Below are 12,730 nucleotides of genomic sequence, written 5' to 3'. Positions count from 1 at the left end.
TATCTTATATATGGGCTGCAGCCATTAAAGAACAAGAAAAGCACAAACACTTTCTGTGGCCTGCCATTCCAGCCAACAGAGGTTGGTAGTACATACATACACACAGACCAGCACATGACACAGCACTGCATGTACTAGTAGATGTAGGGAGTCACTTGAATCACTGTCAGTGAGTGGGGGATATGCTGTCAGTAAAGGCCAAACCTGTCCTTGTCCTCCCAAACCCCACAAACATTTGATGCTTCAGAATGTCCCATCCTTACCAGCATTAATAGTATTTTTTAAAGCGGCATCTCAAAGCCGTGTTTTGCTGGCAACATTGTTTTGACGTCTCTTTCACATTCAGCTACACAAGCGGTATTACTCTGGAGCTCTGCAAAAAATAATAATCTAGCCAGCCAGACTGGGAGTCCTACCAGTCAGCCCCCATCAGTTCCTATAAGCCTGTAGAGAAGGGGGGTTCTCAAACTTTTTCTTTCTGAGGCCCCCCAACATGCTATAAAAACTCCATGGCCCACATGCCACAACTGTTTTTCTCCATATAAAAGCCAGGGCTGGCATTAAGAAGTAACAAGCAGGGCAGATGCCCAGGGCACCGTGCTACAGGGGGCACCGTGAAGCTAAGTTGCTCAGGCTTCAGCTTCAGCCCCAGGTTTTGGCTCCGGGCTGCAGTCCTGAGCCGTGGGGCTTTGGCTTTCTGCCCTAAGCCTTAGTGAATTTAATGCTGGCCATGCTTGGCGAACCCCCTGAAACCTGCTTGCGGCCCCCCAGGGGGCCCTGGACCCCTGGCTGAGAACCACTGCTGTAGGGGAAGACAACGGCAGCTGTAGCTTTGGCTGAACTTCACTCAGAACATGTGCATTCATGATTCCAAAACATCAAGTGTTTCACTGGCCTTATTAATGCATTAACTGCAATTTTTCATTTAACTTTCTTCAGTCGCTAGGAAGGTCTGGCCTCCATGATGACTGCACAAGAAATACCTGTAACAAACTAGCTGAGCGACTTAACTAGGCGGGTCTTTTCGTACGAGACTTCAGAACTTTCTTATGTGAGTTATCAATCAAACTGAAGCCAAAATTACAGCTTAATGATCAGGTGTGCTTGTTTTACCAAGCATACCTGCAGGCACTGCAGATTAGTTTTACTTACAGTGGTGAGGAAAGTAGAGTGAAAACTAGAATAAGGAAGGTAGGAAAAATTAAGCCCAAGTTTGACTCATATTTCTGAAGTTTTAGCTGACATTGGCAATATTTTTGTATGGTGCTTGCATTCTTTTAATCCCATTCAAATGGTCCATCAGACGGGACTGTTATGGGATATATGGTTCATAGAACAGATTTAAAAAAAATGAGGCAAAGTGAGCTAGTAAAGTGTAAAGAAAACCAGAGAAATCTCACAAATTAACTAAGATGATTTCCAAATGCAGAACAATCTCAAGCAAGGTGAGCCCACTAGACCAGGTGTTCCTTAAATGTTATCCTCTCCTCAGCTGAGGCCTGATCCAAAGCCCATTGGATTCTATAGGAGCCTTTCCAATTGACTCCAACAGGCTTTAAATTAGGCCCATAGACTGCGGTCAATTTATTTACTACAAAACCTACCTTAACCATAAATCACAGAATCATAGAAGGTTAGGGTTGGAAGAGACCTCAGCAGGTCATCTAGTCCAACCCCCTGCTCAAAGCAGGACCAACCCCAACTAAATCATCCCAGGCAGTGCTTTGTCAAGCCGGGTCTTAAAAACCTCTCAGGATGGAGATTCCACCACCTCTCTAGGTACCCCATTCCAGTGCTTCACTATCCTCCTAGTGAAATAGTTTCCCCTAACATCCAACCTAGACCACCCCCACTGCAACATGAGACCATTGCTCCTTGTTCTGTTATCTGCCACCACTGAGAACAGCCTAGCGTATCTACACCTACCCCCAGTTTAGTGTCATCCATGAACTTGCTGAGGGTGCAATCCATCCCATCATCCAGATCATTAATGAACATGTTGAACAAAACTGGCCCCAGGACCGACCCCTGAGACACTCCACTTGATACCGGCTGCCAATTAGACATCGAGACACTGATCACTAGCCATTGGGTCAGATGATCTAGCCAGCTTTCTATCTATATTATAGTCCATTTATCTAATCCATACTTTAACTTGCTGGCAAGAATAGTGTGGGAGACCGTATCAAAAGCTTTGCTAAAGTCAAGGTATATCATGTCCATCACTTTCCCGATATTCACAAAGCCAGTTATCTCATCATAGAACGCAATCAGGTTGGTCAGACATGACTTGCCCTTGGTGAATCTACGTTGATTGTTCCTGATCAACTTCCTCTCCTCAAGTGCTTCAAAATGGATTCCTTGAGGACCTGCTCCATGATTTTTCCAGGGACAAAGGAAAATGTTATTTTTGTGTTCTCACAAATCTCTGAGAATGTGGTTTTTCACTGGGTTTGCTGGAGATTCGATTTTTTTCTCCTCCTACTCCTTCAATAATTTGCATTATTTCTTCAAAAATTGTATCCAGTAGCCTACTGAAGAGGGAAAGGAAACCAGTCAATGGCGAAGACTTGACTTTCCAGCCCTGGAGAGGATTTTAAACAAGCATCTTTTCTGTGTTACCTTCAGACACATCCAGGGTCTGACTCATTAGTGCCTTCATGCATCATCACGATGATTTGGTTAGTCTTTCAGTTTTAAAAAAACAGTCTGATTTGTTTTTCCGCCTGTTTCAGGGCGTTTATAGCGTATTTTTCACACTGCCTCCAGACCTGTGAAATAGTTGTTGGAAGCAGTGTTCATGGCTGGAAGATAGAAAGAGAACTTCATGCAAACATATGTGCCTTACACATCCAGGGTCAAAAGGTCATTAAAGGAGATGGTTGAGAGTGTCAATAAAAGCAATTTTGATGACATTTTTTCTTGAAATATCAAATTTCAAGGAAAAAAAACGGTCAAAATTTTGTAAAAAATTAGGTCCGATTTTTCCAACCGCTCTAGTCTCTAAACATGGATGGATCGTATCTGGCACTAGAATTCTGCTAAAGCTATTCTCCAGCAAGTGTGGGACATGACTGTCCACCAGTACCACAATGCAATGGAAAAAAGGACAGAAGGAACAGGGGATATGTTTTTAGCGATGGTGTGATGGTGCAAGACTCATCATTGCAGCGTCTCCTGCTGGCTGTCCAGGGAATTAGTGCTGCTCCCTCTTCTAGTGGTGTCTCACCTGCTGTCACCTCTGTTCTTGGACCCACATCACTCCCAGGACTGTGGCGTCCTCCTCAGTGACGCTGACCTCTGGCAGTGCCACACTCTATGTTCCTCCCCTTCCGGGGGGACCTGCAGTCTACTGTCCAGCTACTCCCTTCAGTGGCAAACTGCAGTCCATTATTTAGCCACTTCCCACTTGGCTCCAGCACCTTCTTTGCCCTTATGTCAGGGCCTCAGTCTTCAGATCCCTGCAGCCTGCCAGGAGCTGCCTTTAGCTCCCCGCATCTCTGCCTGCAGCACTGCTCTGCCCAGGGTGCTTGCTGCCTTCCACCTGCAAGGCATCCAGTCCTCCTTCCTTCTCAAGCTCCAGGGAGTGACTGACCCTGCTCTGTTCTGCAGCCCTTCTTATATGGGTCTGCCTGGCCCTGATGGGCTGCTCCTCATAGCCCTCACCAATTGGCTGCTTGTTGCACAGCCTCCCTGGGTTCTATTAACCCTTTATGGGTTAGTGTGGGGTAGACACCCCATCACAAATGGGCACACAGGAGATCCAACTTGTAGGCCAGCAAGGTATGAGAGTAATGCAAAGCAATGTGTTCAGACCCTCACAGAGGGCTCAGGAGATTGATTAAGGGTGGACTTGGCCAGAAAGATAATTGTTGAGAGCCAAAGAGATTCTGGCCATAACTGGTCAGTGGAGACTTCCAGAGCCGAAGGGAATCTCACACCAATGGTGTATGTCAGAGCAGGCCCTCTTCCAGAGGCACCCAGTGGGGAAATAGCACAGGTGGAGGGAGAGTCAGAGATAGAGATTGGCAGGAAGACATGAAAGGGGAACCTGAGAGCTAAGCAAAGAGCATGGGTTGGAGTTGAAGGTTGTAAACGTGCTCCACCTCTCCAGTCTACCCCAAACTCTGCCTGTAAAATCTTACAGTCCTTTGCTGAGCTTGACACCTCAATAATATCATGTGGCAGTAAGTCCCACACGTTAATGAAGCATTGTTTACAAAAGAAAATACTTGTTTTCTTTCACTGTTAGTTTGGTGCCTTTCACTGCCACTGAATGGGGACAAAGCTAGAGGGACACCCAAAGGGGTCAGAGGAAGGGACAAGAGGCCCAGGATTTGGAATGATGTCATAAGCAAAGAGGGGGATACAAAGAAAGAGGCAAAGGTTGGATGCAGACTTGTGATGGGTGGGAGAAGACGAAGGAGGAGGGTAGGGGAGGAGACAGAGTTAATGGGAGTAGGTGAAAAGAGTGAGGAGGAAAGGAATAGGTGGGGACATCTTATAGAAGTTACAAGGTCAACCTATGGGAGGAGCCCTTAGGATTCATGGACATGCCCACTGCTGGGGTGCCCAGCAGGGAGTTGCTGAGAGCTCTGCACTATGGAAGTGCCTTGAACCAGGATCTGCCCCAAAGTTTTGGAGCTGGGTTGGCTTGAGCACACAATGACCATGGAGAAAGAGAAACCACTGGTGCGAAGCACAGGGAAGTTGAGTTTGGATTTGTTTTCTGGATGAATTAAGCCCATAATGGTGGTTGTTGTAGGGATCTCTGTTAGCTAAGCCACTCCAGCTGCAGAGTTTAGGATTAATTCCTTTGTACATCCGCATATTTATCAATTTTGGAAATTAAAAAAGATGAAGGAAACAACCAGTGCATTCCCTGCCCCACTGGGTCTTCTGGCTTAATGTGGAGTATCACCACTGCCATCTGTAATGAAGGTGAAAGAGAAAAGCTGGACAGCTGCTGCTTCTTCTCCATCCGCTCGAACTTGTGCCTACTAAGGAGATTTCCAGAACAGCACACTTGTAATAGCAGCACTGCTGTAAATGCATTTTTACAATAACAAACTCTGCCCTCTTGTGAGAGAAAGACACAAAGCTAGATTCAGACCTGTGGCAAACCCACTGATATCAAATTTTATTACACTAGGTCCTTTGATTTATAGCGTCATGTAGTTATCAAAGGATCTCACAGCAGTGTAAATCAGGAGTAACTCCACTGAAGTCAGTAGAGTTTCACTGGTGTAAATCTAACCTCATCTACATCAGTACTGGGTTTCAGTATCTTATTGGAAATTAAATTGTCCCTCAGATACTAAACTACAACAAAGCAACAGTCTTCTTTCTCTCTGTGCTCAACACAAGTAAACAAGAAAGGTTCCTGCACAACGATGTATATTTATCTAGGATCTTACTCTTAGAATTTATTCTGGAGGATGTTTAAGTATCCACAGTGCAATCTATTTCTTTCACATCATAGGCAAGACTAATAGCACTGCCTATTAATAAGGTTGCCCCAATGTTCCTTCTTTCTGTTGCTCATAATCTCGCCAAACATTAACTGTTTGGACTGAAATTTTCCTTGCCAGTTCTCTGCCTCAGGTTGATTTATTTATTAATTTATTTTTAATGTTTCAGCCAAAACCGTTCAGCATTTCCAAGAATGATGGCAAGGGAAAAAATGCTGGTTTGTTGGGGTTTTCCATGTGGGAACAGGAAACCAATCAGAGCCTTCTGAGTGACCAACTCAGGAACCTGCAATATCCAGGCAAGCACAAACCTCAGCACCTTACCAGCAATGTGCAAACTCTACTTCTTTGACCCAGCTGCTCCTCAACACCACCACCCAAAGTGAACAAGCCGACATAAAAACCCCCACACGATTAATAGAGTCCAGTTCCTACTGATAGGAGCCAAGAAGAGGAAGAAATGTATCTGAATGTGTATGCATTAGAATTTTGGGAGTCACTCATATAGGACAGTGAAGAGGGCAATAGTTATCCCAAACATTGATGGTCTGTAAACAAAGGCTGTAGAGACAGAAATTTCTCAGCAGGATATTGGTAAAAGCGTGCCCAGTTATGCTATGAAGAACAATTCTTTTTAAGTCTTGGAATGTAACCTCTCTCTCTCTCTGATGATTTCCTCCTTATTTAATTCTTTTTTTCTTAACATGGAGTACTTTCAGTCTCCTGCAGTAAGCCATCTATATTCTATACTTACTCCCTCTAGTTAAGTACTTAAAGAAGAGATGGCAACCCACACAGACTGTACAGGGCAAAGGACAATATCATGCAGTGTAAAATGAAGCTGAGTCTCTGAACATGTCATCATCCATCAGCAGAGTTGTAACTGTCTTGATGTTATACCTATTAAAGAAATGCATCAGATACACCATGGCTTTTATAAACAGACATGTGGCCAACATCAATCAATGAAAAATTAGCATTTAACTATCAGCAATTACCCAATGCACTTCTAATGATACAGCACTGAAATGGAATAGAATAATTTGAGTTGAGTGAAAACAGTGATCATTCACTGAGATACAAAACAATAATTTGGAAATAGTATTGGAGGAAAAAGAAAAGAACTTAGTAACAGAACACAGCACTTCGGCAGCACTTCAGATTTTTCAAATTTACAGACATTAACTAACAACATTAACTTGAAGGCGAATTCTAGACTATGACAGTATCAGTAAAAAAATGAGTATTTGTAAAATTTAGGCCAGCAAAGGAAGAAAGGAATGTTCTCTGGAAAGAGACTCAATTAAGTCTGAAGGGTAACTGAACTTCGATGCTTTAAACAGACAGTTCTACATGTCTGCTCGGAAGAGTAATATAGAATAGGATGAAGTAGTGGCAAGATGTCAAACTGTTCCACTAATTGTGGAGCCCTCTAATTTCACATTCTGCTATTAAAGTAAGTGAAAAGCCCTGGACAAGCAGATTTTGGGATACAGGAATTGCCATCCTGGGACAGACCAATGGCCAGTCTAGTCTGCTATCCTGGCAATATCTGTTCTGAATTTATACCTCTGTGTTAAGGGAATTCACCATCATTAATCCTGGACTGACCTTTAAAAACAAAACATGTTTCTGCAACTGCATAAGTAGAGCTCTTGACCTGGGTGGTGTAAAAAGAGTGGAATCGCTTTCCTGGAATCTCCATTACGAGCAGAGACTCTGTATACAAATCCCCAACAACATTCCTTCTCTCAGTAAAAATAAAACCCCCAAAACAACCACCTCCTGCAGGCTAAATAACGGTTAGGCAATACGTCAGCAGGGACTGAAGCATTGCTCTACAATATACAGCTTATCAAGGACTGCATTCACAGGGAGGAAGGACAAGGGGGGATGAATTGTACTGATGGACTGACAAACCCACCACAAGCTTCACAGCAGAGGAGGAAGGTGTGGTCTTTTAACAATACAAAATGCAGTACACATGGAACTGGGTGCAGGGTTTCAGCTTTGCTGTAGGAGAGGATCTCCAGCTTTCCTCCTCAGACCTTGTTTCCACAGCCTCATGGCTGAAAGGCTACCGAGGTGCCTGCTTACCTTAAAAAGGCACAATACCTTTATTTCGTGTCAGTTTTATTATGGACATAATCAGGGCTGGATTAACGCTCCTGAGGGCCCAGGGCTACTAGATTTTGTGGGGCCCCTGGGGGTTTGGAGGGTGGGAGTGGGCTCAGGGCTGGGGCAGGGGACTGGGGTGCAGGAGGAGGTACAGCTCCAGCTGGGGTGGGGCGGGCTCTGGGGTGGGGCCAAGGATGGGACAGGGGGTTGGGGTGAAGCAGGAGGTTCAGGGTGCAGGCTCTGGGCGGGATTTTGCATGCAGGAGGAGGCTCAGGGCTGGGACAGGGGGTTGGGGTACAGGTGGGGGTGCAAGGTCTGGGAGGGAATTTGGGTGGAGGAGGAGGCTTGGGGCTGGGATAGGGGTGCAGGAGGAGGTGTGGGGTGCAGGCTCCAGCCAGGAGGTGCTTACCTCAGGCAGCTCTGCGGGGGTAAGGAAAGGATCCCTGCTTGCTCTCACTCCATGTAGCTCTGCTCCCCAAGGTGGCCGGCATGTCCAGCCCCTAGGCGGAGGGGCCAGGCCACTCTGTGTGCAGCCCATGGCCGCAGACAACGCAGGCACTGCCCATACAGCTCCCATTGGCCTCGGTTCCTGGCCAATGGGAGATTTGGCAGTGGGGGCGGGGGGCCAAATCCACAAAAACTAAGCAGAAATTGGGCTTGTTTTAGGCTGAGTTGACTCATGCATTGCATGTTGGGTAGCTTTTTGGCTTTCAGGGCTTTTACAGTAGCTTGTAGGTTTTACAGTGTCTTGTTTTTTGATTGGCTCCTGCCCCTGGTCCCAGCCAATCAGAATGAAAGCTTGAAGCGGGTGATTTTGGCTCCAGTCCAGCTATAACGTGTGTGCCTCCCCCTGCATGCCTGACTGTGCGTGGCAACATGCTGAGCGTGTGTGTGCGTATCCTCTCCTAGGGGCCTGTCAAGGCTGAATCCCCACTCTGGCACTTCGAGTACAAAAGGTGGGAGCCTGCAAGGATTTTAAAAATTAATACTGGCCACTCCAGGCTTGTATTAAACTTCCAAGATTACAGCTTCTCTCTGACCTTGGCTTGGTAAATGCCGCAACCACCCAAATGCAAAAAACAAAACAAAACAAAAAAAACTTGAACCCAGGAAGGAGCTCTTGGGAATTCCTCCCTGTTGGGTACACTCAAGTCCTTTCACCCCCTTCCGGGGAAGAGCTGAGAAAGAAAACAAAGGAAATTAGCTGTTGCCACCACTTAATTAAACAGCATATGCACAAATCTCTTAGGACACCAAAAATCCAATCCTGTTCTTAAAATAGGTAAGTTTTATTAAAGACAAAAAGGAAGAAAATACATCTGGAACTTAGACTTTTGCTAGATTTTAAAAGAGCAATTCCAAAAATTAAGCACCCAAAATAGCTTTCTTGGAGGTTTAGCTTAAAGGTTACAAGCAAACAAAAGCATCTGGGGTTAGCACAGAGGAGATCCACAAGCCAAAATAAAGAAATAAACCTGATTACATCTATCTAAACATTCCGATCTACTTACACATTTGGAGTTTCAGATAAGTAGGGTTGAGGTACATTTTGATGTTTTTTCATACCTGGTTTTAAAGCTGCTTACAGCATTCCTGCTATGCGTCTCCGCTCTTTTCCAGAGAAGTGCAACACACAGACAAAGGGAAGTTTTTTTCCCCCCTTTTAAAAAGTTCTAGCCCTCCCATTGGCTCTTTTGGTCAGGTGCCCATTCCTTTTCCTTTACCTGGGGGACTTTTTTAACCCTTTACAGATAAAGCAAGCAGAGAACAGCCACTAAGAGGGACTTTATAGCTAACTGACTGGCTGGATGTCTATAAAAGGGAGCTACCCCCCCCCCCCCCCCATTTATCACAGGGCTGAAGGGGCATGTCAGCAAGCTGGTGTTCGCAGTTCCAGCCCCGCGGGGGGCAAGGGGAGGTGGGAAGGCACGCCGTGGCTCAGGTACCTGCGGCGGTGAGACTTGCCATGGGCCAGATGAAAAGAAGCAGCAGGCCCCATCCAGCCCATGGGCCTGTGGGGCCCCTCTTAGCCCAAGGCCCTGGGCTGCAGCCCCTATAGCCCCTGCATTAATCAGGCCCTGGACATAATAGAGGGTGGGGAGGGAATGCAAAATCCAGAGAACAGTCTGCTAGGAAAGGTGAAGTTTACATGAGGATTAATAGGCCTCTCTGCTCATCAGAGTGTCACAAAGAGCTTTTAAAGCATGAATTAAGCTTTACCGTATCTTTCTCAAGTAGGTGTTCTCCCAACTTAACATATAGAAATACTGAGATGCATAGGTGGCACGTGAACCCCCCTTCGGGAAGGCTAGACCACCGGCCCCACCCCTTCCACTCAAGGCCCTGCCCCTACCCCACGCCTTCTGTCCCCACTTCGCACCTCAAAGTCCCTAGTCCCCATCCCTCCCCACCGCAGCCAGAGGAGCCCTAGCTGACCCACCCCAAGCATGAGCCTGCCTGCCCTCCTGAGCTGTCCCAAGCCCTGGGCTGCTTGCCAGCCTGCAGCAGCCACCCCGACCCCTGGGCCGCCAGCCGGCCCAAGATCTGGCCTGACCCCCGGGTTGCCGGCCGGATGAGCCACCCCAGGCTGCCAGCCAGCCCAAGCCCCAGGATCCAGGCCACCAGACTGAGCTGAGCCCCCACTAGCTTCGGGGGAGCAAGGTTGGGGCCTTGGGGCAGAGTATGGGTGGGGCCACAGCCTGGCATAGGAGAGGCTTGGCCTCCTCTGGCCTATTATACCCACCACCCATGCTGAGGCCCAGAGAGATTAAATGACTTGCCCAGGGTTATCCAGTGCCTCTGTGTGTGTCTACCCCAGGGATCGGCAAAGTTTGGCAAGCGGCCCTCCAGGTTAAGCCCCCGGCAAGCCGGGCCAGTTTGTTTACCTGCCACGTCCGCAGGTTCGGCCGATCGCTGCTCCCACTGGCCGCAGTTTGCCGCTCCAGGCCAATGGGGGCTGTGGGAAGCCGCAGCCAGCACATCCCTTGGCCCACGCAGCTTCCCGCAGCCACCATTGGCCTGGAGTGGCAAACCGCGGCCAGTGGGAGCCGCGATCGGCCGAACCTGTGGACACAGCAGGTATACAAACCAGCCCCGCCTTCCAGGGGGCTTACCCTGGTGGGCTGCATGCCAAACATTGCTGATCCCTGGTCTACCCTGTAATCAGAGGTGTGATATGCAATTCATGTAGACATACCTGCACTAGCGTTCATCTAGCTAACTCACCAAAAATAGTATTGAGGATATGTAGGTGTTCATCAGGACTATGTTATAGCAACCAGGCAAGGTACTAACAAACTTCAACAGGACTTTATTTTTAAAGTGGAAACCTCTTTACCAAGCTGCTGCTGCACCCTCGGTAGCTCTCACTCAGCTTCCTCAACTTCCCCCAACCCCTTCCTGTTTCCTGTCCTTTTGGACTCCCACCAGCCAGTGCTCCCAGTTCTAATAATTACAAGCAGCATCTAAACACCACATTCCCTCCTCTCTTAAGAAACTCTCCCAATTAAAATAAACATTGTTGTTCTAACCACAGGAACAAATATGAAACAAGGCACTATACTATTGTCAGAAATATTACACTGAAACACTGTAGATACTACATAACATAGTCTCTAGTCCAGACAGGTAGTCATCTGGGTCTGACAGGCCGTCTCCCAAGCCCTGGTTCCAGTGCAATGTCTTGTTTTGTTGATACTACAGCAAAGTCATCCAATGCAGACTGGGTGTTGGCATAATCTCCTCTTGGTGCATAGGCAGGTGCAAGATAAGAAGCATTCCATACCCGCCCGTCAGAAAGTCAATAGGTGTAAGGTCCCTTCTTCTCTATGATTTTAAGAGGAGCTGTGAATTTATGGTCCCCTTTGCATAAAATTCCACATTTTCATATTCTAACAAAGGAACCACACTCAAACTTTGGTTCCTTAGTACCCTGCCGCTTGTCTGTGAAAGCCTTAAACTTTGCTTGGTTCTGTTCAACTGTTTTTCTCACATCATCCTCAGTTGGGGCCTCAGGTCGTGCCTTTAACAATCCAGCAATGTTCAGTTTAGTATTCATCTGTTTCCCATGCAGTAACTCTGCGGGTGATCTTTGAGTTGTGGCATGTCGTGTAGCCTGGTATGCTTGCAAGAAATCAGTAGTGCAGGTTATCCACAATAGCCCTTCCAGTTTAGCCGTTTGCAAACTCTCTTTCAAACTTCTGTTAAACTGTTCGATTTCCCCATTGGCTTGAGGGTAATATAGGGATGACCTTCTGTGTAAAATGTTCCTCTCTGCTAGAAAAGTTTCAAACTCCAGGGAAGTAAATTGACTACCATTATCTGAAACCAGTTCTTTGGCGTTACCTTCCCTGCTAAACACTGAAGAGAGGAACTTAATTACTGTAGCACTTAATTGCGACGTAAATGCTACCTCAGGCCATTTACTGAAATAGTCTATTAAAGTGATGGCATAACGGCAGTCACTTGGAGCAGTATCAAAGGGTCCTACAATGTCAATCGCCACTTTTTCCCATGCAGATTCAGGAAGAGGAACAGGCTGTAATGGAGGGGTACATGTCACTGCTGTCTTATCATGCATTTGGCAAGTGACACAGGATTTTATGAGTGCTTCAGTTTGAGAGTCCATCCCTGGCCACCAATACAGATCCCATAGTCGTTGTTTGGTTCTGACAATTCCTTGAGGAGTATCGTGTACCAGGTGTATGAGTTTTGACTGTAATTCTTCTGGCACAAGTAGCTGGTGTGTACCTCCTAGCACACAGCCATCAAGCAAAGAAAGTTCATCCCAAACTCTAAAATAAGGAAGCAAAACTGGGTCAAGGTTTTTAGGGTTACTGGGCCATCTCTTTGTCAGAAATTCCCATAGTTTTTGTTGAATTGGACACGCTGAACAAGCAGCTTGAAATTGTTCTTTTGTAACTGCAGTAAGAGTGCTTGTAATAAGCGCAACTACTACATCCTCATCCTCCGGTGAACCATCTGGGGAAGGCAAAGGCAGGCGAGAAAGGCAATCTGCTACGACATTTTGGTTTCCAGGTTTATATTCCAGTTCACAATTGAAAGAGAGTGGTCTTGCAGACCATCTAGCAATACGATATCCTGCTCTTCCCAGTCCTTTCGTGGTGAGCAACGTCGTCGAA

General features: G+C 46.6%; 1 long non-coding RNA gene across 1 annotated transcript in view; it reads right to left on the bottom strand.

The window, feature by feature from the left end:
• The window catches only part of LOC122465214, a 46,163-nt gene extending 36,866 nt beyond the window's left edge, over positions 1–9,297 (bottom strand). Inside the window, exon 1 of the long non-coding RNA XR_006289889.1 lies at positions 9,156–9,297. This is a non-coding gene — a long non-coding RNA (uncharacterized LOC122465214). The remainder of the gene's footprint in view (positions 1–9,155) is intronic.
• Positions 9,298–12,730: the final 3,433 nt, after the last annotated feature.

Source organism: Chelonia mydas, chromosome 3 (genome assembly GCF_015237465.2).
Source record: "Chelonia mydas isolate rCheMyd1 chromosome 3, rCheMyd1.pri.v2, whole genome shotgun sequence".
Classification (NCBI taxonomy): domain Eukaryota; kingdom Metazoa; phylum Chordata; order Testudines; family Cheloniidae; genus Chelonia; species Chelonia mydas.
Note: the sequence above shows the minus strand (reverse complement) of the source record. Positions and strands in the feature narration are given on the sequence as shown.